Below are 23289 nucleotides of genomic sequence, written 5' to 3'. Positions count from 1 at the left end.
CCGAAAAACGATAGAGCCATTACGCAACCGGTGAAAACCCGCCCCGTATTGTTTTCGAGCGCGAGCTTCTTAAATTCGAGTTATTTTCGTCCAGCGCGCGGCAAGATGGATGGCGCGTGGGGTTTCTGGCAACATCGTTGCTCCTCGCGATGGCAACTGCTAGACAGCGTCGAAGAAGAGGAGGAAGACGAAGAGAGAGTTCGTTCTCCGTTGTAAGTTCTCTCGGCGAACGTCGCGCAGTTGGCGAACGGGAACGCCAGCCGCCCCCGTACGTCGACGACGGCTCTTCTTCTGCCCTCGGCCTCCGTCCTCCTCTCCCTTTACTCCGGGCTGCTTTCGTCTCCTCGTACGAGAGAACACCGTGTGACGCCTTCGGGGCGCCGTGTCTCGTTATCCTCGTGATTTACGCCGCGCTAATTGCACCGCGGCGAACAATAACCGAGGTGGTCCGCGTCGACCGATTGTCAAGGCCGGTTCTCGCTGGACACTTTTTTTCTCCGCTCACTCTTGGCAGCCTTTCCCCCCCGTTTAACATTTTTACAAACGTTGGACGAAGGCGCAAAATTGCCTTAGCGAGCTTAATCTTAATGAAAGCAACTTTGTGATGCCATTTTAAAGGATATTAAAATTGTTCTTTTTATAAATAAATCTTGAGTCTAGCTGTGAGCGCAAATGGCATCTTTTAGTCGAAATACTTGAAGCAAGAACCACCGAAATCGCCAATGATCGAGTTTAGGGGAGCGGTGGGGCAAAAGTTGGAATTTCGAGGGGCGTAAAAAATCGTCGGGAAGAGCGGGGAAATTACGTTCGGAGTGATAACGGGCAGTCCGTGCCACGTGGTCCGAATCGGGAAGCGCAGGTATCCACACCTGGTCGGTTCTCATGAATCCTCCGCCATTCCTCGTACGGACGCGGCTTACACGTGTAGCCAGGAACGTTTTACGCGGTGCTTCTGTGTGCACCGGCACGCCGGGTCGTCTGGTTGGTTATGCAAATGACGTCCGCGTATATATTCACACGTAGGCACGCATTCACCGTCGTCGGGCCGAGGCTCGACGCGAGAGCCACAATGGCCTGCCGATTTATTATTGTAAAAGTCAAAAAGCGTGACGCGACGGCGCGTTAAAGAGCGGCCTCGATGTCTCAATACGCGTCCTAGGGGGGGCCAGCGAGTAGCTAAGAGAAAAGAGGATCCATGGCGGGGTCGCGATCTTAATTCCGCCGCGTGGACGCAAATCACCGACGGACCGGGGCTTTTTTCCGAGCGGGCCCGTAATTTATGGCGTGCCGGGGGATGTTTGTTTCGTCTGTTCGCGCGGGCGCGTCACACGCTGTAAAATATTTCACCGGTTTGTAACGAGTGTAACGAGCCTCGTCGCGTTTCAGCGTTACATAATCAGCGTTTTTCGACGAGCGACCGACGATATCCGACCGGGCGGGGCACCTCTTTTGCTTTTCGACAATTTATCACGACGCGCTGGAATCCTGTATTCCGCGCGACTCAAGACCGTTCCCGACGAGCGTGAAATTTATCACGATACTTTCCGACATTCTGTGAAAGTTTCTTGGGAAATACAGCGACAGAGTGTTCGATCTTCGGTAATAATACGGCTCCTTTTTGGTGCACGCGATGGTCAGTCATTAGTTCAGTCAATTCGATCCGCTCACGGGGTCGTTAAAGAAATACTTAGATGATTGTGGCTTGCAGGGGAATCAGCGTAATAAGTGGTCCACGGGGAGTAGTAAAGAAACTACCGGAGCCCTTCGCCCCGATATTTACGACCGCCATTGTAGGAAAGCTCGGGAGTAGGGATTTTCTCGAATACGTTGCTTTACGAGGACTACGAGTCTTTTTGTTTTCTCGCTACTTCAGCGCCCCGGAAATTGTTTCTTTATTCCACTGAAAGAATCCTCTTCGACACCTTCGATAATTGCCTCACGTTTTGCTCTTCGAACGACGTTTCCGTGTCGTTAAAAAACGCAAGGAGTCCCGATACTCGTTAATTTGATTATCAGTTTAATATAAAAGTGACCCCTGTCGAGGGAGTAAAATATCCTTGGCGACGAGCGGCGTTAATATCGCCTGGAGAGCTAGAAAAGTTTGAGGGGGAAGATCCTCTGTCCCGAACATCCGTTACCCCGGGTGCCCATCCTGCGTTCGAAGACAAAAAATCAGGATCTTCGGTAGCACAGGCGTCGCGAGGAACCGTAATCGTCACCAGATGGCGGGAATTTCGCGCGTTCGTGATTCGTTCCTCGCAATTTTTCTTCTTCCGCGGCAATTTCGAGGAGGGTCGAAACCCATACTTGGCCGCACTCCCGGAATATCAAAGCGTATCAAAGCGATCGAGGCAATCAAGAGGAACGGGCAACCGATGCTCGATCGGGCACAGCCTGCTGGCACGTTGTTGTTCGCTGGTCAGCAGGCAGGCAGGATATCATCTACCGATCCTCTCTCGTTCCTTTCGTGCGACGTGCAGGAGGGGGCGGCCATAGGGCAGCATATAATTATCAGGACCGTAATGGCGGCCATAAATCATAGGCGCTTCTCGTCCTCCTCCCTGGTCGACCAGTTCGTTTCTTTCTTCCCTGGCCTGAGCTCGAATACGCGGCTCTGCCCACGGCTAGACGATGAATACGGATGAGAAATCGGCCGAGTCGATTGGATAGAGTCATCACTCCGCTGCCCCAACTCCATTTTCTTTAGAAACGCTTCTGAGGACCCTGCAACCGTCCACAGCCACAGTGTCGCTAAGCTCAGCGTTGGAATGCAAAAAAGAAGCTTACATGGTTCATCGATAATGTACTCAGAGGACAGGTCTGACATCTGTTTTAATACGTTCGACGAGGGGAGAGGTACATTTAGGTAAACACTAGCAAAACCAGGACGAAATTAATTTCTGAGAAAGAGTTATAGTCTGACATTTGCCCCATCTTAAGTCTGAAAATAATCCGGAGGTTTCAATACGTAAGTCGAGAGGAGGGAGCCAAAACGAAAAGTAGAAAGGTCCGTTCCAGCGACACCCACGTCTCCATTACGTGAAATAGCCCGCGAAGGAAGAGAACGAGGGACAAACGATGGCGTCGTTCGAGCGTGATGAAGTCGTAACGCCGCGGGCCCCATTTTCCTCGTCAGGCGGCGATCTTCGTGCGAAACAATAAGGGGAAACAAAGACCGTGACGGGCGTAATATTTGCACGATCGGTTTAATACGTCCGCGGCGAGTTTCTCGACAAAGAAGCTGCCCCTTCGTCCACGAGGACAAAGGGATCCGTTTCGCTAGTAATCAGGACCCTACGGTTCTCGCCTCCCCAAAGGTCAGCCTCCGGTTGTTCCGCCAATGGCGGACCGTTCAATCGTCTCCCGGGACAAGTTTCTTGGATCCGAGAGTGGTCTGCACGCACACGCTCTCGTACACGCGTGCACGTATTCGTTCCCAGACGATGGGCATCCGTGAGCTGGGCTCGCGAAGCCAACCCTCCAACCGTCGACTGACATTCCCTGCCCGTGACGACGGGGTGGGCCATGGTCACGGTTCGATAGTGGGGGATGAACAAGAAACCGGGGGGAAACGGAACAGGAAATGGAACTGTACGTCGAACAATAAGTACGGATATATACTGGTTCGCTGTTGAGTTTCGTGGGCGAAGGTTGAAGCCATTACCGGGACGCGGAATTATTTGGCTAAGCTTTTAACGAACGTCACGCGCCAAAAAGTCGACATCGACGCGGAAGAAACGCGAAAACCGACGAGTTCTACTTGGACCGGTTCCGGAAAAATTTTAACTCGCCGCGATGACTCCTCGATGGAAGCGCGCGATGATGTTTTTAATTATTTTCGGAGCGGCGAAAGGCTGCTGTCCTTGGACATCGGTATGTTGCATCGGCGTTTCGCGCGTTCTATGACGTAAAAATTTCCATGACTCGTTCGTTGAAAATGGGAAAATAAAGACGGAGTCGATCGTTCGTTGGACGGCAAAGTAAATAAAAATAGCTTCGTTAAACATTTTTTGCGATCGGTGATTTACAACTTTTCGAACAATTACGGGGGATGCGTCCATCGCGCTCAGGCGACGCGACTACGCCGTCAGTGAGCTGACATTTTATCATGATTATGGGGTGGGTTCCGGTCACGGTCCGTTGCCACGACGAGGGAGGATACGGGCGAAAGTCGAAACCGAAGTAGAAGGGCGAAATGTGGCGGCGGAGACGTCGATGAGGGGAGGATCGGTTGCAACCGCGAGGTAAGCAAGAATTACGATCCATCTACGTCGATGCAAGCGCCAGAGGGTCGCTTTCCCGGCAACTTGCATTTATTTTCAAAATTCGTAGCAATTTGAAACGACGTTGAGTCGCCGCTTCTCGGCGAAGAAGACGGCGACTTTCTCCAGAAGTATCTCCGCAAAAGCTCTCAGAACGAGGTCGAATAATATACACGTTGCTCGGGGGTAGTCTCGAACCGTAAAAAAAGGAAAAAAAATTCCCAGCGTTTCCCGTTTCATTCGGTTTTCTTCGATGTCGGTCCGCAGCGGCGGAGGGTTGCAAGGGGCGACGAACGAGCGAGGGAGAGAAAGGAGGGAGGGGGTGAGTCGAGCATAGTCGAGGGAAAGCTCGAACCTGGGGAGGGGGTTCGTGACGGTAGGAGGGGTTGGTTTCGAGGGGGGATTTCGGGGTGGGGTGCGCTGACAGCTCGACGCTCTCGTCCGCTCCACGCTCGACAGGAGGATACGCTTCTCTGCACACATTCTCTCTTGCACGCACACGCGTCAGCGCTCGCGCGAACATACACACGCACACACAGACACACGCGTCTCGTCCTTTTTTTCCCTCGTACGCGCGCTTGGCTCGTCTTCGTCTCCTACACGCGCGTACACGCACACTTCCACGCCCGTCACGAGCCTTTCTCTATCTCTTTCTCTCTCTCTCTCTGGCTCTCTCGTTCTCCGCGCGAGTTGGCCACCTCGTGTGCGCGCGTTAGCCGTCACGTTGCGTAGTTTCGTTTCTGTCTGTACTTCTGCCGAGTCAGAAGCTCCGACACGGACGCGGAGTCGCGCTGCCTGCGTCGCTCGCAACCGACACCGAGACGCGGTCTCGTCGCCGATGACAGTTGTGCCACGAAGTGGGATACACGAGCCTAACCGCGATCATGATCGTGCCCGTACTCGCGAACCGTTCGTTCCCCGGTGAACCTCGGACACGTGACTCGAAACGTGACGTTCGCCAGCTCCCACGTGTCGCGTGAACCGATGGATCGTTTTCGGTGGCCCGGTGCTCGTCAAAGACACCTTGTGGAAGACTTCGAAGGTACCGTTTGGTTTCTCCACTGCGTACAAGTGCTACGAAAGTATATTCTCCACGTTCCTCCGCAGTGAGTGTCGCGCGATCGTTCGACTCGATCCTCGATGCGTTTCGACGATAATTAAAAATTCAAGCGAGATCGGTAACTCGCGCTGTTAAACGCGGAAGCATCGATGCGTTATCGGGACACGTGCACGCGACTAATTACCGTGGTCTGGCGCGCTCACCGCGGCGGATTTCGAACGGGGCCGCGAAAATTATTCCGCTCTCGACGCAAGGTTCCTCCTGGAGCGCGTGCACCCGGCGAGATCGCGGCTGCCCGACGAGTTCGTTACGTCTCCGTGCGTATCGATAGGTGTTGTCCGCGTGTATACGTAATTGGCGGCGTGTTTGCACAGTCTGGCTGCTGCAGCGGCAGCGGCGTCGTCGGTTTTCGCGGTTGACAACGCGCCGCGATAACGCCGCGACTCGACCTGTCCCGCCGCGCGTAATTGCCATCGGCCTCTCTCTCTTCTAAGCGATTCCAACACGCTGGCTGCCGTCTGGTTTCGCGTTAATCGTCCGATAGCCACCGCGAAGGAAATCGCGTATCACGCGCGGACGCGCGCGAGTGATCGTTAGTGCCGCGATTCCTGGCTGCGCGGGAATCACCAAGGACGCATCATGGCGGAGACAGGTACGTGCGTTTCACGAAACCCACCTCCATTGATCGATCATCCAGAAGTAAGTCGAATAATCGGAAACAACATGGCGTACGATTTTTCTTGCGGTCGAGTTCTGCGATGTGATAGGAATTATCAGTTCCTTATTATGAGTACAAAATTGCGTCGTCCTCTCGTGCTTAAGGTTATCGGCGTCGGGGAAGCTCGAACAGACGTCTGAAACAGAAGTCTGAGAAGTCTAGATACTAAACTAGTTCTAGTATCGATTACTTAAAGCAGAGTTGGGTGCATATTTCGCCAGATAACTGGCAACGGGTACGAATAACGTTTTATCCGGATAGACCTCCTGTCATTGCACACCGTGTAAACAGAGGAACAAATCGATATAATTGCAACATTGAACATTTCGTCGCGCGAGTTGGAGACATGCACTTTGCGTTATCGGTGACGGGGAAGCTCTAACAGATGTGAAACAGAAGTTTTATTTTGAGATATTACACTAAATTTAGTTTCTAGTTTGACGTCGAACTACTTAAAGATCGCTGCTGAAAGAAGTATCGTCGCGCGGGAGGCTTCATGGACCCGTTGTACGCGTAGAACGACGATTGTTGGTCAAACGAACAGTTTAACAAGTAGACCACAACAAAGAGCGTACCGAGGCTATTAAATTCCCCAATTCGAAGATCATAAATATCTCAGGGGGTTTTGGACTCGGAACAACGAGTCCTCTTGCAATAAAGAAACGAGTTTAAGAGTCCCAGACGCAAGGAAGTCCACACTCCCTTTCGGTGACACAGTTAATTTACATCGACCATATCAAATGCATACTAAATCCACCGGTCACAGTGATTCCTACCCTTCTGGGCAAAGTCACTTAAAAGGGCAAGAATCTGTGGCCTCCGTACTTGCTACGCGTTTGATACACTCGGTGTAAGAGTCCAATACGATTCCCCTGGGGACAGGACCCTTGGTAGATTGCAACCTTGATTCTAGATTTGCGTACGCCGGAAGTTCCCCGTATCCACCGCTATTTCTAGCTTTCTCTTTGTTGTGCCCACAAGTAGATGGCAATTCGACATTTTCTATCCTACCAGGTGGGGAAAATATTCGTTTGGAGACGCTGGCCGGTTCTAAACGGTTATCTTCCCAAACCCGGTGTAACGCGAAGACAAATGTCCCGCTAAGCGCGGCGCCCCCGCGTTATCTCGGATTAAAATCTTAAATGCAGGTCAAACGGTTCGGCGGCCACGTGGCACGGAGGGCTCATTAACGCACGGTAGCAAAAGGACACGCACCGGCTCGCCTCCTTTTACCTGGAACAGATAACAGACTCGTCTTGCATAATCGTCCAGCCCGGACCCGCCATCCTTCTTCGGCTATTTTTAAATCTCCGACCAGCACGCGACATCTTGCTACACGGATACGTCGTGGAAAAAACCGCGGATCTTGTTTACTGCTCGACGAAATCGCGAAAAATTTCCTCGAAATCCTTTCTACGTATTTTAAAGTTGCATTAGCCAGCCAATATTTAACTTTGTTCCGCGTAATAAGCTACTACAGTGCTGGTTCGGAAGCTTATTTTCCCGATAGAGAAGAAGACCGATCGGGCGAAGGGTGGAACCGTTTCGATATGGTATCGCGACTCCATAAATATTTAATGAACCTCCAACCCTTCGATCTGACGAGGGTGCGCGGATTAATTCCGAGGATAATCGGCTGCTCGCGTTTACATTGCGTTTAACTCGTGTTAAGCAATGTTTATACCTATTTCTACGAACTTCGACAGCATAATTTCGAGATTCTCGTCCGTGCAAGAATGCAACGGAGAATTCTATCGTGACGATAAACCGAGATATTCTTAACGCCGTCGTCGAAAATAAATGCAGATCGAATTTGAATGCTTCGAATCGCCGAGATAGAAATCGCTGGTTACGTAATAATTTTTACAGGAAAAGTTTACGGTAAGCGAAAGATAAAAATAGTCGACGACGCCGGGCAACAGGTTCCGCGAGGAAACGCGAAGGCGTAATATTTTTCTAACGCGTCGAGGCGTTTAATTATGAATTTGTTAAGAGAATACGGGTCTATCACAATGTCTCGTAGAAAGAACACGTTTCGAGCGACCGACGCGCAAATATTCCATTCCATCGGGCGCCGTTTGCAACGTGCAAACAGTCCTCGACTAATCGACCGACACGACTTCTCTTTACACACGCATGTAACATTACCATTTAAAGTATATGCATCGCCCGCGTTGCAAAGTTACTCCTCCACGCCCCCTCCACCTATCGTAACGCGTGTTTCGACGTTATTGGTCGACTGACATTTCCCGGACGCATTGTTTGCAACAGCTGGTTTCGCGGCGCAAACTTTGTCGCGGCGAACATTAATAACGTAGACGTTTCTTTTTAATTTTCAATCGTAGTAAATGGTGCTGTGCGCGACGTAACGGGAACGGTATTCGCCGGAAATGCCTCTAAGTGTACCAAACTTCAAACAGTACGTACGAAAAGTAGTCTAAGAAAGTGTCTCTCGAGTTTCATCGACCCTCGAGCGAAACTTTTTACGAATGTCCAGGGTTAAACTGAATTATTATCGAGGCAAAAAAATTCGCTATTTTTTGTCACTTGGAGAAGCAAGGGGTTAGGTCTGGGTTACTGCAACGAGGCGTTGGAACGTTGACCTTTCGCTAGTTACCACTTTGTAGACATTGTCGACCAGAGTTTGAACTTTGCCTCACCTTCAGGTGGCAACTACTGCGAAACCCGAATTCGAGGGTGATCCGTGACTACTTCGGGGTGAAGACGCTTCGCTGCGCTTCTGATTTAGTGGATTCGTAGCCACGAGGTCGGTGTTGGGGTGTCTGGTAGCTTAGAGAAGCTTACATCGGGGATGAGGAATGACGGGGAAGCGCGAAGGTCTCGCCAGGTCCGGATAAATTAAAGATTGACAATCCGATCGAGAGTCGAATGCTTTCGATCGCTTCGTATTCTTCCTGTTGATTATGAAAGGTTAGTTGCAGTCACCCTCTGCTGGAGATGATTAATCTACTTTCCAAGGAATTCTCCGAGTTCTGTACGAATTCCCGTAGCAAATATAATTACGTGGATTCGAAGAAATTAATTAAACAACGCTTAATTCGATAAAGCCCGAGTTCGCATATTGAACGCGTCTTTACGGTGTTTACACAAAGTATCTCTGGCGCGATCGCGATCTAATTATCTTAATTGCCGGTGGCTGCGATCGCCGGAGCATGGATTGAAAGCGTTGCACCGTGTAAATCGATGGAAAACGAATCGCTGGCCGTGGCGATTTTCACGGAAGCTGCCCAGTCGGACGATCGCAGTTTCTTTCCAGCGACTATTTTCGCCGAGTCGTTCCAGTTTTCCTCGAAACGTTTCCGTCCCGATTCGGCCAAACAAGTTTTTCCAGAAACTGTCATATTCGATGGAACTCGCGCGAGAAAACACGGACCGTTACCGGAAGTCCAGCAACTTCCATGGCGCGCTTAATTCTTTCCCCTCGATGGTTTCGCTTTCTTGTTCCTCTATCCAGTAGGATAGCAGTTCGTATAGTCTCGGTAAAACTTTCGTTGTTCGTTTTCTACGTTCACCTTCGGAACCTCCGATACTCCAATAGATTTAGATTCCGTGCTTCCTCGCTGGCAAGGGGGTTATTAGGCACTCGATCGTGTTTTAATGACAGCTGTAATCCGGAGATGATTCTCGGAACGATCGAGATCGGCGAGGGTTGCTTTAATTCCAGGCCGCGAGCGTGTTATTTCGCTGGTTTCTCTTAATTTTGGGGTTTCGGGTACTTCAACAGGAATTCTGCAACCGGTGCCTATAAATTGACACACCTACGCGCTCCCTCTGCAATATTTAACTATTAAAATAGATCTTCGTATCATATTTGCGAACTAGAAAGTTAAAGACACGTTCTTTTCGATCGATGCTATACTAACGATGAGTAATATTTGCAAAATGCAACGTGGTTCGACGCTTAGAAGCCACGTCAATTGTCAAAGTAAATATTCACAGTCTGCGACGCTTGAGCCTCGATTCCAACAAAGGCGGATCTAGGACTTTGAAATCAACCCTCGTAGGCAGAAACTTTGTTTATCAAGAATCGCAACTAAAAAACAACGACCTGGGAAAGTCTGGTGACGGGGTAGACCGTGGAAGGGAATAGACAGGCGGGATAAAAAAAGGTGGGAATAATAGGAACCGTGGCCGTGAACAACTCGAACGATTTTCCACAATGGCATACCGCCGACGGCCGATACCCGTTCGAAGGGCAATAAATATTTCAGCTAACCACCTTGTATAAGGCGTGTTCCGCAAAAGCGTTCCATTCATACCGCGGCATAACTTCGCAGCGATGTACAGACTCTTTCCGCCTTCCCCCTCCCCGACGCTGATCCCGCCCCCCCTTCTCCGCTCGCGTGTCCGCGTTGATACATATACCCGGGGCCCCCTTACGGTTTACGAGCTGCTAGCATGATTTATCGCGATCGAGAACGCCGCGAGGATCATTAGAAACATCGTTCGAACCGCGGAACGTCGAACCGGGATCGGTGATCGCACGCATTGTACTCTATCGATTCCCTCCGTTCGACACGGTTTGCTCCGGATCCCGCGGATTCATTCATCGCCGGGTCAGGGGGTGGCTTTTAACGAGCAGTAAATTGTGGAGTACGAAAACGGTACGCGCGGAAGATTTGTGGGTATTTTATTAGGTCGCTGAAAGAGGTTTATCGTTTTTACACGAACTTCTGCTCCAAATAGACGACCATTTAACGACAATATAATACCGCGTAGATCCAGGGTGATCGAAGGGTGATCGAAGACTCGTTTCACCGCACACTGCCTTGCTAAATTTTGTTCGCCAAATCGGAGTACATTAACTGATCTGTTATTCCCTATTCATCGATCGAATAATATTATCCATATACGTATCGGCGTTTACAGCAAGACCAGGCTAGTTACGTCACGTTTACTCTTTTTCCACCACCCGTGCGTGCGAGTTTACCATCGACGAATTGCTCAATCTACAGGTTAAACGTGATTTCGAACGCTACGGCCTAATTTCTGCGCGTTCGTCAAACTTCAATCGGTTCTCGGCGTTCGTTCGCAGTGAAAGCAACAAACGTTGGGTCGAGATAAGGCTCGAACCGTTCCTCGATCGCAATTCTATCGGTCTATTTCGACAAAAATATATATTCCAGTGAATATGCGCGTTCATTTTGCAGCGTCGAATCGCATCCGTGGCACCGTGTTTTCCAGACGTTCGATGGGAGGGTCGCCGGTTATCTCTCACGGTCTTCCGATTTAATTAAGCACGGTCTCTGCCCGAGCCAGGAACTTTCGATATTAGGCCCGGCCCCGTATCTATCGAGTCGAGCAAGCAAACTCCAACTTGCACACGCACACGCACACGGGGTCCACGGTGGTATGGGTGATCCCGTTTCCAAAGTCCGAGAGAGGCGAGGCGGGGTGAAGCCTTTGTTCACGGCGTCGGATCTGCCGGGCTTTCATCCCCCCTGGCCTCACCCTCCCGTTCCCGGTAACCCTCCGTCGGACGGTGAGCGTCGCGACGCCTCCTCTACCCACTCTCTCACCGTCTCTCCGTTCCTCTCTGATTCTCCCTCTCGTCTCGCCTTTCCGCCCCTTCCCCTCCTGCGGCTCCGCCGCGGCCTTTGTGCTCTTGTCAACTTGTCAAACTACCCCTACCGTGAGCTTCGCCGAGGCAGCATCCAATACCAACCCCGAACCAACCGCTCCACGCCGCTAGCTAGCCGAATCCTCGCTTCTCACCCTGCCGCCCCGGTCTACTCCACCCAATTTCCTCCTTTTCTCCCTGATCCTCCGTCGACCACCCTTTCTCTGCGAGCTCTTTTCTGTCTGTCACGCGACTTCCAACGACAGCCGGCCAACTACCGGAAACGTATTTCCTACAGGACCCACCGGGGGACGACTCTGTCCCAGACTCTAGGTTCGATCTTATTTCGATCGTCGCGTTTAACGAAAAACAATCGCCCCCAGGACGGAATTTCTGGCTCGGCTGTGCGCGAAACGTTCCACTCGTTCGCGGCTTTTGTGCCGCGTATCGGCATCCGATCTATTCGAAATATTCCCATAATATCCTTCACGCACCGCGACCCCGCCTAGGAAATATACCACGGGGGCAAGGAACGGTGTTTCCTCTCGATAAACGATATAAACGCGACGTGCACCGATCCCAGATAATCGACTTCCCATTTAATAATTATATCTGCTAATTGTATAATATCTGCGAACGCGCGACATGTGTCCCGGCTAAACGTTCCCCCTCGTACCGACCATTTCCGCGATTATCGCGACGCGATATCAGCGACTCGCCCACGAACGGCCACGTCTTTCGCTCGCTTTGTTTCGCAATCGACCCCCCCTTCTCCCCTTTTTCGCCTCCCGGCGTTTCCTCGAAAGGTCGATCCGTAGAGAACCGCGAAGCAAAATTCACTCGATCGAAAATTCGAATGCAGCGGTAACGTTACCAAATAAATAATTATTATATTTCGAAGATGAAATCCTCGATAACACGAGCCAACCTACCGCCCCTGTTCCCGCAGTTTCGCCACCGGGGGTTGCGATTCACCCTCCGGGGCAGCTATCAGCCGAACAGAATTTTTTCACGAGGGTGTCGCGCGTTAATTCGGAAAAAGCGCGTCGTCGTTCCCCCGACGGCGACGGGCCGCAGTCGCGACATAAATTAACTCCGGGGGTAATTATTTCAAAGTCGTGGCGGCCGGGGGAACGGGGAGGGAGGGAGGGAACGACGGAACTGTTGGAATTTTTGACTCACCTTGTACAAGCTGTCTGTGCCGAGAGCGAAGGAGACATACGGTGAGCGAAACTCTCGAGCCGGGGTGAGCCCGTACAACGTTCCGGCCGAGCGAGCCTGGAGCTTGATTTATAGGGTGGCGTCAAAACTTTCCACTCTCCGGCGTGTCTCGACGGTCTTATAGGCAACCCCTCCTCACGCTCGCGACGAAATAAAGGCTCACCTTCCGTAATTTTAGGTCCGCCATCGGCGTTACCAGCCAAGACGCGACCCCCCTCGCGTTCCACCCCTTTCCTACCCCCGTGGACCACCAACTGGGGGAGCCTTTTCACCTTGGAAGGACATCGAAACGATCACCCTTCGTCTTTAGAGAATTTTAATAAAATCACGGAGACCGGTGCTTGCACACTAATTTATTTCGGTAATCAAGTCAAAGAATATACAATATAAATTGCTAACGAGTGATATTTATGAGTTCTCTGACTCGGGGGTTGAAAATTGCGATTTTTAATTTGAAACTGTATTATTTATGAACGAAGAAGAGTTGGACAAAACTAAGCTCGGTAAAAATAGGATTACTATTCGAGCAACGTTACTTTTCTCAAAATGGCGAGGTTTAAGATCTACGACGCATGGACCGTCGCGTAAGGATAGGAAAGATTTATGCATCTTTTCCGATGAGAGTGCTCGAACGCTCAGATCTATAGGTACATTTGCATGAAAAGTAACGAGACAGGTTATAGAAACATAACGTACGGGTAATTTTATGGCGGTTCCAAGTTGTAAATGTTTTGCTCGAAGGTACTGGCGTAGATCACCTGTGTTCAATATGGAGGCGAACGTATTAGCATTGTACATCGAAGACGAATGTCGCCACGTGACACTTTATTTGCTCATAAGTCGTGCACAACTAATCGATACAAGCAATCAAAACAGTTCTTAATTTAACGCTTCTTTATTTGTTAATGAACCCACGCAGGTGTCGAAACCACAAATTAACAAACGTACTGATTGCTCGGTATTATGTCTTTTGCTTTTACGCTGAAAATACCATAAAACTTCCAACAGCAGCTAAACACGTACAACCAAGTCGCTCTCGAATTAGGGCCTCGAGGGTTGTTAGTCGCAACGAATGAACCTTAAGGCATAACGAAGGGTACCCTAGTGTTTTAGGTACGCGTATAGGGCCCGTCTCATCGGTCAGCCACGCATCCATAAATTATGAATTATCCCGCAGCCCTAACCCTTTCAGCCTGTCCCTCTGGAAAGCAACCAGCTTGCATCATGAATTCTAATTACCCTCTTTAAATCGCGAGGCACGCCGTCAAGGTCTCGTTACGAGCGAACCAGAATCCTATTTCTCGTTTCTTATTCAGCCATCGCAACAAATTTCCCTCCGCGTGGAACTTGATTTCTCTATCTCCGCGCGACTTTTGAAGTGCCTTTAGAAAATTTTTCATTGCTCCTCGATGGCAAGGCGAGATACGACGGTCCTCTTTGGACGGCTATTAACGAAGTAGAATCTAGATTTCGTGGAAACCCGGTGCACGACTTTTAACCTCGTTGCTCGAGTGAAACTCGACGGTTCTCAGGGAATGGGCTAGCCGTGTTTTATATGCACCGGTATGTACGCAATACTCGACCGACTCGAGATCGTATCTGGCCTAGCTTTGTTGCGCGATGAACGCGCATCCGCGTGCCTTCGTTAAAACTTTTACGCATCGAATGTGCTACAACTTCGAAGCACTTTCGTCGGGGGAAGCTCCTCTCGACAAACGATTGCGATTAAACTGTTGCACGGTCTCCAAAACACTTGGAATCTCAATTTAAAAACGTTTCCTGGCGAAAAGAAAGTCTAGACTATTGCACACGACTCGAATAAATACACTCGACTCAAGATAGAGAATCTTCGGAAGTTTAAAAACATATTTTAAAACGTGAGAAACGAAAGCGTGGTCGATTCGCCTTGATAAGTTATGCAACCCGCATGCGAGTGCACGTAGGCTAGGTACAGGTATCGGAAAATAATTCCAAGGATATTAGAGACCATCAGAAATTACTGTCAGAGATTAATAAAAATTCTAAGACTGTTAAGTGCCTTCTTCATGTATTAAAAAACAGTTATACGCGGTGCGGGTTGTAGTTTGCTGAGTCGAACATGCTGAACCCTGACCCACACAGGTCGCACACGACTATTACGTATAGGGGTAAATAAAATTGATCAGTTACTGGTAAGAACAAAAGCAGTATAGATAACGATAGATGCTACCGAATGGGAGTAGATCGAAGTCGAAACTGGATGTCCAAGGGACCGTTTCGACCTTCGAAATCCGTGGGGCCCCAAAAGAGAAAGCTGGCCGCCCTAAATTTCCGCAACAGTCCTAGACAAAAAAAGTTTTCCCGAAAAAATGTGAAAGTTAGGTAAGATTCTGTGATCCTTGGCTTTTCATGCGAACCGGCGAAAGTCGAGGAACAGAAGTCGCCCGGAGTCCTTGTGTTAGGTGTTGGACGTCCCGCTGCGAGGGAATCGCGCAAAATTCGAGCAGCTCATTTAGGTCAACGAGCGAATCCTCGGGGTTGCTTTTCCCTGTTCCCAGGTTTCTCTTTCCTCTGTTTACGGTTTCCGTTTTGGCCCCGAACGCACCGAAATCGATCCACGGCCCGACTTTTGCGTTCAAGGCTCACTTTTGGCACGCGTCTATAAGCTAGTCGCGTGACTCTATCGATTCGTACATGCGATAGAACGTGTACAAGGTACCGTACAACGGATACCTCGATAGTTGCACGCGAGCCCCGTTCGTTACACTGTGTTGACAAGTGGAATGGTCACTTGGCAACAAGTGAAATTGGAAGCAGAAACGTTCGAGTCGAAATCGATGACGAGGACGGGTCAATTTTGACCCCGATTCTGTCACATACGATTTAATTTTACGAAACGCCGAAGAGTCCTCGCTTTTACTAATTTATTAACGCGCAGTACTGTTTTACATATGATGGCTCGTATCCTTTGAGATCTACAGGATAATTGCACACGTTGTATAGAATAGTCGGCTGCGATGCAATCATTTTCTCCCATTCGTTGTTGCAATTTACGATTAATTACTGCGTTCAGTCATCTCATTAGAATAAAAAGAGTTTAGCTGTCTTTTAGTTTGACACGTCTCGTCAGGGTGATTTCCATAAATTATGCGCGAAAATCCAGTATATTCATGCGCCTGTCCGAAGCGTCGTTGTCCTGTCGTACATATTAATGGGATCGTTCGTGGAAGAAACATAACTCATTGCATCGAGCTCACGATAATTTCCACACTTCGAACGAGATATGGAAACGTCATTACGTTATCTATCGCTTAATGAAAATTGTTTCATATTTCTACGTCCAATTTATCTCGAAGTAGGAAGGGTTTACCGAAATCTGCAGAAGTTATTTTAATAAAAGTGGGGAAAAGGACGTTTCAATGGCGGGAAACGTCGAGAAGAATGTCCCTTAACGGATTCGAAAAACGGTGAAAAAGGTCGACCGCGCTCGGACCGATAAAGGTTTCATTGAAACGACTATATTCACGAGAACAAAACGTGCTATCGAGCGCGATTGCCTTCGATTCGCGAGCGGAAAACACCGGGAAAAAGCACCGGGGGTTGAGACCCGTTGAAAAATACGAGCGTTGATAATCTCGAACACAGAATTGAGAGACGACGAGAAGCAAAAAAGTAAATAGAAAACAGAGGTGGTAACTGACGCCGCGGCCGAAGTAAGTTGAAAACGAACGGGGGTGGGAGGAAAAAAATACGGTTGTAGAGGGTAGAAAAAAAGGGCCGAGGGTGTAATACATATCGTCGGATAGCAGAACGTCGGTGGAATTTATCTGCGACGTTCATGGCCGACTGTTTCGACCCTCTTCATCCCCCTCCAGGCCGTGGCTCCCTCTAAACAGAAATGCTCCGGTTCCCAGAGGTCCGCGAGAACCGCGGTGTCTCTGTTTATTAAATACGACGACGCCGTTTTCAGCGCGGCTGTTTCCTCGACCGGCGAAATAATCAACGCCGTCATAATTCCGGAGCTCTTTTAAGAGATCACCGCGAGAAAGTTCGAAAGATTTACGCAGCAATTCTCGCCTTCGAGGGATAAAGTCGAAGACGGTCTTGAAAGCGGGGTGGGAAGCGATTTTTATCTTAAACCGAGGCCAACCGTGTATGGTTCGACGTGGGGAGCTAATGGGATACGTTGTAACTTCAAAGCGACAGCGCTCGAGCCTCGATGCGTGTATCGATGCATCGACGAGGTTCTTTCGATGAAAATGAGGGCACAGTCTTGTTGGAAGACACTTGTATTTTCGAAACTCAAGAATGTTACAGTTTTCGTTGTTGGTAACTTCAAAGCGACGATGCTCGAGCGTCCATGCGTATATATGACGTACACACGCAATGATGTATATCGTTTCTGATGGATTTGTGGTCGCTGAAACTGAATCTGGCCTTAAAAATGGCGTAGTATCAAGGCATCTCGAAATGTTCACATTGAATTTAATGCTATTAAATTAAGGAGAGTAGCGACATTGGTTTTGCGTGTGGATGATCAAGAAGAGAGGAACGAGCGTCGAAAAGGAGCAAAAGAGGCGCGCGCGGGATTCCTAGCGGGGCACGTCGTTCCGGTAGATTTCGCAATCAGCCGCGAGAGGCGCGGGGAGCGGTTGCAGCTCGGTCCTGTTCGGTGTCTTCTCGCGGTCAGCTGACGCGAGGCGACGCTCGCGCCGCGACGGTGAGGGGAAATGGAATTACGGATGCGGCGTGCGTGCCGGTCCGCGGAGAGCGGCATAAGCTATTGGGCGGTCGGCTTTTGAGCGGCCTTGCAAACTGGTTTCCTGCAGGCCGACTCGATTATGCTAATCGCATATGCATGTTAGCATTTGGCTGATCCGCCTGGCGTGTCGGTTCTCCGTTCACCGGGCGCTCTGCGTGCGTGCCCGTACGTGCACGTGCACGTACACCACGACCACCAGGATAGACACAGGATATATTGCGTGGAGCGCGATCCTTTTCGATGGAGCAGTCCAGCTCGAAACCTTGATCGCGGTCACCCTTTAATGCCGAGTCGACCTTCCGCCAGCTGGACACCTTCCACCGCGCGTAACGGTATCCCTCGTTGATTTCCCTCGTCGCTGAGCTCCCGCGCTATTCTCCGTTACTCCTCCGATCCTTTTTTTCCTGGATGGCTCCTTGGACTACTTGCTCGCGCCGCGTTCGGATTGTTCCCGCGTTACCCCGCTCCCTTCGCGATCCTCCGCACTCCTGACACACAGAAACACACCGTCCACGAAACGGCCTTTTCTCACAATTCAGATTTCCCGTCTTTGTGAACTTGATTTATACTTTAAGATTAAAAATTATTCCCACTTCACCCGGAAAAGGAGAGATTTCAATGCCTGTAGGTTCTAGTAAACTAAGCATTACCGAAATACAGCTATAACACGAGACTAAAGCCAACCATTTTCCATCGTTTTTGTATCCTCGATCGCTCAAGTGCGTTTCACACGTCCAATACACTGAATCTCAATAAGGGCCTTTCTATCGACGGTGCTCCATCGATCTTTTTCAAGTGCTTCGACATTATGCCATCCTCTTTGCACAATTTTCAATGCTACCTTCAGAACAGGAGTTTTTTCCCCCATACCGGAGAACTACTCTAACAGTTGATTCTATTTTTAAATGGTACGTGAAAAACTACAGGCCCAAAGAAACGCGATCCAATGGCTTTCCAGCATAACATGTGGTCAGGATGGTTTCGTATCCGGCCGATTCGAGATATCAGCACGCTCGAAGACGCAAAGAAATGGCGTTACCCGTTACTCCCGAGAGCTACGCGTTCGCGGTTCTTGAACAACTTGTTTACCGATTACTAAGGTAGTCTGGTTGCACCGAGCGCAATTCTGATTCCTTGGAGTCTCCGTGGAGGCGGGGTAAACTCCTCGAGATATGCTCGAGCGTTATGAAACTCGATAACCTTGTTTCGGCTACGGAACACGGAGAAGTTGACGCCAGTTAACGGGGCTCTTTGCGCCCGTGGTGTCTTGGTCACTTTAATCCGACTCCGGGACAGGGTTAATTCGATTCGAGATCGCGTTCTCGGAAAGATTTGGTCTACGTTTACGACGCGCGAAACGCTCGCGCCGATAACATCGTTCAGCATTCCATTCTGCTTGTGTCTTCTCGCGTGTACCGCGCTTTTGCAGATTTATGGGCTCCATCGAGGTGGCAAGACATCGCTGCAATGAAGGGATGCAACGATAAGGCCGCCAGCGACTCGCGGTTATCTCGTTCCATTTAATCTCAATTCACCGCAATTCGCGAGCCTATTTCGGTCTGCCTCGCCACGAATCATTCGAGGACTCTTGCCACGCTCGGACAAACTTTACTCCGTTCTCAAGGAAAGCCTAGACACTTCAAGACCACGCAGAGAAGTCGATATTATGTTTCACAATGTAAAACAGCGCGAAAATAATCAAAGCTAGAGGGAATAGATCGTCGAATTAAAATTCCACCGAGTCCTGCCGATTATCGCGATATGCGCGATCGTGTTGCAAACCGGCAGTGCATGTTACTTTTTTATTCCAACAATTATCGTTGACTCGGTAGCTCCGTGTCGCGAACGGCGTCGAGCAAATACCTACGCTAAAGAGGATGGAGGCGAGCTTGATTTCATGTCGCGATAACGCGCAGCTGAGCAGCTAATTTGCTACTAATAAAGGCGGTTATTAAGAAACAAAAAACGTCGGGTAATTATTCCCGTTCGAATTGGGTCGCGGTTCGAAACGACGAGAATTCTACGGTCGTTGCGAGTCACCTCTCCGAACCGGTCTCGCGTAACGTTGTATGGTTATTGTAACGCGTATTTTCAATTAGCGACCTACAATTAATTCAGTCGAATACAACCGACGATTAGCTTCTAATTAGATTAAGGATACCGGTTTGTACGCGGCAATTAGTATAAATATTCATCATCTTCGACGCTCTTGTGCTACGCGCTTGTTTACGGTGCGCTATTTGCTACTACGATGCCTTTTCATCTCGATGACCAGACACATTTCTTCACGTGCGTCAGCGACATTGATTATAAAATTAAAGAAAAAAACTGCTACAGTAGGTGTTTAAAGATTTCGGAGTGGAGGGTGCAATCTGACCCAGAAACGTAAACGAAAATTAAGAAAATACAAGGACAGTTTTCTGACGACTCCTGGAACCTCGGTGGCCCATTCGAGGGTCCCCGTTTTACGAGCTCCTCCAGTTTTACGACCGTTTTACGGCGTGCAAACGGCTGCCACGAGTTACGGGCCCCATAACTGTCAAATCCCGCCACCGTTCGCGGGTGACGATCTTTAGTGGACCATCCACGCGATATCGCGTCGTTTATTCAATCGGCCATTACAAATCGAGCCTACAAATGTTCCTCCAATTGCAGATTCAACGTTTAAGATAAAGAACAACTGAGAATTCCTACGTATACGCGTACGCCACGTCGAATAGAAAGTGTTTTCAGCTTGTAAGATTCCTGTTTCTTAAGGGAGGTCCAAGAATTTCTAAACTGCTCCGTTTTCTGTCCGCTTGTCTTCGATTCGAACAAGTAGTTTTAATTGCCATTAAACGGGAGCCGCTATTATACAGGCTGTTCGGGAAACGTTTGTGTAATTGATCGAGAGCAATTGGATCGACGAGTAGAACGAACGAACTCCGCGACAGTCGCTGTTTACGGAAATCGGAGCAACAACGTGCCCTCGGGCCGCGATAACGGCTACTACGAGGGACAAAGAAATTCCCCGGCAGGAGCCATTTTGTTAACTAGAGGCCATCATAGCTGCCCTGACGTCACTTCCATATCCAACTATGGCGTCACGTGACGCTCCACCCTGTTTTCAATCACCTTGGCCCCGAACCCACCCAGCTGTCAGACACGCTCCACCCCGTTTTTTCCAGTTCTTTCTGCTATCGCCGTCGCCATCTGTCGGCTATCACACGAACTCCTTAGACCTTTTAAACGGCTAGTTGGTTTATGCCTCTTCCGGTCGGTGTCACCACCGAACGCCGCCCGATGACCCCGTTTGCCCTCGACCTTGAAGAAACTCTCGAACTCCCGCCGATCGGTCCGCGCGACCCGTCGTTATCGTTTTCCCGAACGTCTCCCATCGGCAGGAAACGTCTTTCCGTCAAGAGCCAGTTGGCGTGTAATTAAACGCGGCTACCACGGCGGGGAAAAAGCGGAAAAACGGAACGTTTCGCGGAGGAAAACAATGAAACACGGGACACGTACCCGATAATACCGGGGCGTGACGTTTTCCCATTCCGAGCTGTTTATTACACGGCTGGCGTAACAGCGATCGCGTTTATAATCGCGACGTAGAGGTCGCGACGCGGGGTCAACGAGGAAAAAAGCTACGAGGGAGGTAGGGGGTTACGTCCCAATGGAAACGAGACGCGAGCCTCTCTATCTCCATCGGTGCAGGAAGGAAGTGAATAAATAAGAAGAAACATACGTTACGGGGGAATAGGGCTGTTTCGGGGGAAAGAATACGGCGAAGGCGAGCCCCGTAAAGCGGGAATTGAGTTAAAATCCTGCGAGAGAATTTATACGCGATCCGGGATAGCGGGGAACAACGGGGCAGGGGGGAGTACGGAGCGCATGGAATCGCTATCGGCGGCCATTCATCAATCCGGGGAATCAATACGCTGGAATTAATGAAAGCGCCGCGCGAACAGCGAGCTAGCGGCCGGAATGTTAATCGCGATCGTCCCGCGTCCGACCCATTCTCGTGTACAGCGAACTCCCAAGGGCCCCACCTCCGCCCGAACCCTTCAACCTGCCGCCCCCCAACCCTCCCCTGCCTAGCGTTCGATCCCTTGTACATCCGCCCCCGCGACCCTACCCACACTCTTCACCATCACCAACACGACCACCGGGCTGCCCACAATACCGTACGCGCCCGTACATTCTATTCCCTCGTTTCGTAGCCACCTTTTTGCTTTTATCGCTGTCGATAGCCACGGACTTTTGTTCCATCCTCCCTCACTCTCGCTCCCCCCGCCATTTTTGAGAAAGACGCCCCCTAAATCGTGACGTCCTCCCTAAAATAACGAGAATATTGCTCGAAATATTATAGAGATTCAGCGGTAAATTTATAGTCCTGTGCGTGTGTCGAAAATTTGTATACCGGGATGGTTCGAGGAAATCGAGTGGGCTCGAAAGTTTCGAAAGTTACGGAAAGTTTTCGAGTACTATTCGAAACGACTCGAAAGTTTAGTCGCGGACCAAGCTGATTCGAATCGGGCTCAGGCCTTCGCTACTTGCTGGCTCAGGAAGTGGGGACGGTTTCACGGTCAATTTACCGAATACTATCTCCTCCAACTTTCTTCAGCTCCATCGAGTGGTACGAAACAATCGGTACACAGACTCCTGCCTCTTCGCGGAACGCTAGTCGGGCGGCTAACTTTAAACCGACGTTGGACAGACGAGGTGTAGGGGTAGACCTTACACCATATGGACTTTCGTGGCCCCATACGACTGCCATACCGACCTGGAGGTGATTTTAGCGTCCCCTTCTCATGGATGGCGGTCAGATGAGAAACTATTCACTGAGTTAGTATTGATGGGCAGACTGCTGCAGTGTGTGTATAAATACATGTGAATTGACTATGGGAGGGATTGAAAAAGGCGATCCAGTATTATCAGACCGGTGCCCGAAAGAAATGGCCCCTCCATTTACATATACTAATGCATAGTCACCTTGTATATGAGTTCTGAAGCTTCTTATAGCTACGGGGATTCGAGCAAGAAGTAGTTGATTCTGATAGTCTCCTAGAATAGTGAATTTAGTCCATAGAAATTTATTTCTTTTATAAAGCTCATATAGAAATTTTTCGACGAAAAAAAAAAATTTCGAATCGTTCTAAAAAAATTATTTTTAGTTCCAAGGGTCAATTATAGTTATTTTTTGTCAATAGACATACCCCCGAATTCCTATCCACTTTCGAGAAAAAAATTCATTACCGAAAATATCATTTCTGACCAGAAATTTCATGCGAATCTTTAAAACGCTATAACTTCTGAACGGATTGGACGATTTTAATGTTTAAAAAAGCAAATTACGCGTATTTTAGTATAGAATATGTATAAATCGTAAAAATATTCCAAAAGTTGGTCCTTGAACCTGCAAAATGAGAAGAACCCCATAAAAATGGTCCAATATTCAAACAGCTATAATTCCTACAATAGTGAATATATTTCAATGAAACTTTTTCTGAAGTAGAGCTCATAGGTACCTTCAAAAAAGTATTAGACAATTTTTCTGTAGGGCGTCAAACAAAAGTATTAAAAATCAGAAATGAATTTTTAAGAAAAATCGACAGGGGGTAGGTGCCTAAATTTCTCGGCGAAAAAAAAAATTTCGAATCGTTCTAAAAAAAATTATTTTTGGCTTCGAGGGTCAATTATAGTCATTTTTGGTCAATAGACATACCC

At 49.3% G+C, this 23289-nt stretch overlaps 1 protein-coding gene across 6 annotated transcripts in view; it reads left to right on the top strand.

Moving 5' to 3' along the window:
- Positions 1-23289, top strand: part of Antp (homeotic protein antennapedia) — a 151440-nt gene that overhangs the window by 100969 nt on the left and 27182 nt on the right. For 2 of the 6 annotated variants that reach the window (XR_013079420.1, XM_076762248.1), the window contains exon 1: positions 5609-5974. The exons of 3 other annotated variants lie outside the window; for them this stretch is intronic. The gene's annotated coding sequence lies outside the window, so the exon portion shown is untranslated. Of the gene's footprint in view, positions 1-5608; positions 5975-8386; positions 8460-23289 lie in introns of those variants that run through there. One more of the 6 variants, XM_076762251.1, reaches the window with a different exon arrangement.

This window comes from Colletes latitarsis, chromosome 3 (assembly GCF_051014445.1).
Source record: "Colletes latitarsis isolate SP2378_abdomen chromosome 3, iyColLati1, whole genome shotgun sequence".
Classification (NCBI taxonomy): domain Eukaryota; kingdom Metazoa; phylum Arthropoda; class Insecta; order Hymenoptera; family Colletidae; genus Colletes; species Colletes latitarsis.
Note: the sequence above shows the minus strand (reverse complement) of the source record. Positions and strands in the feature narration are given on the sequence as shown.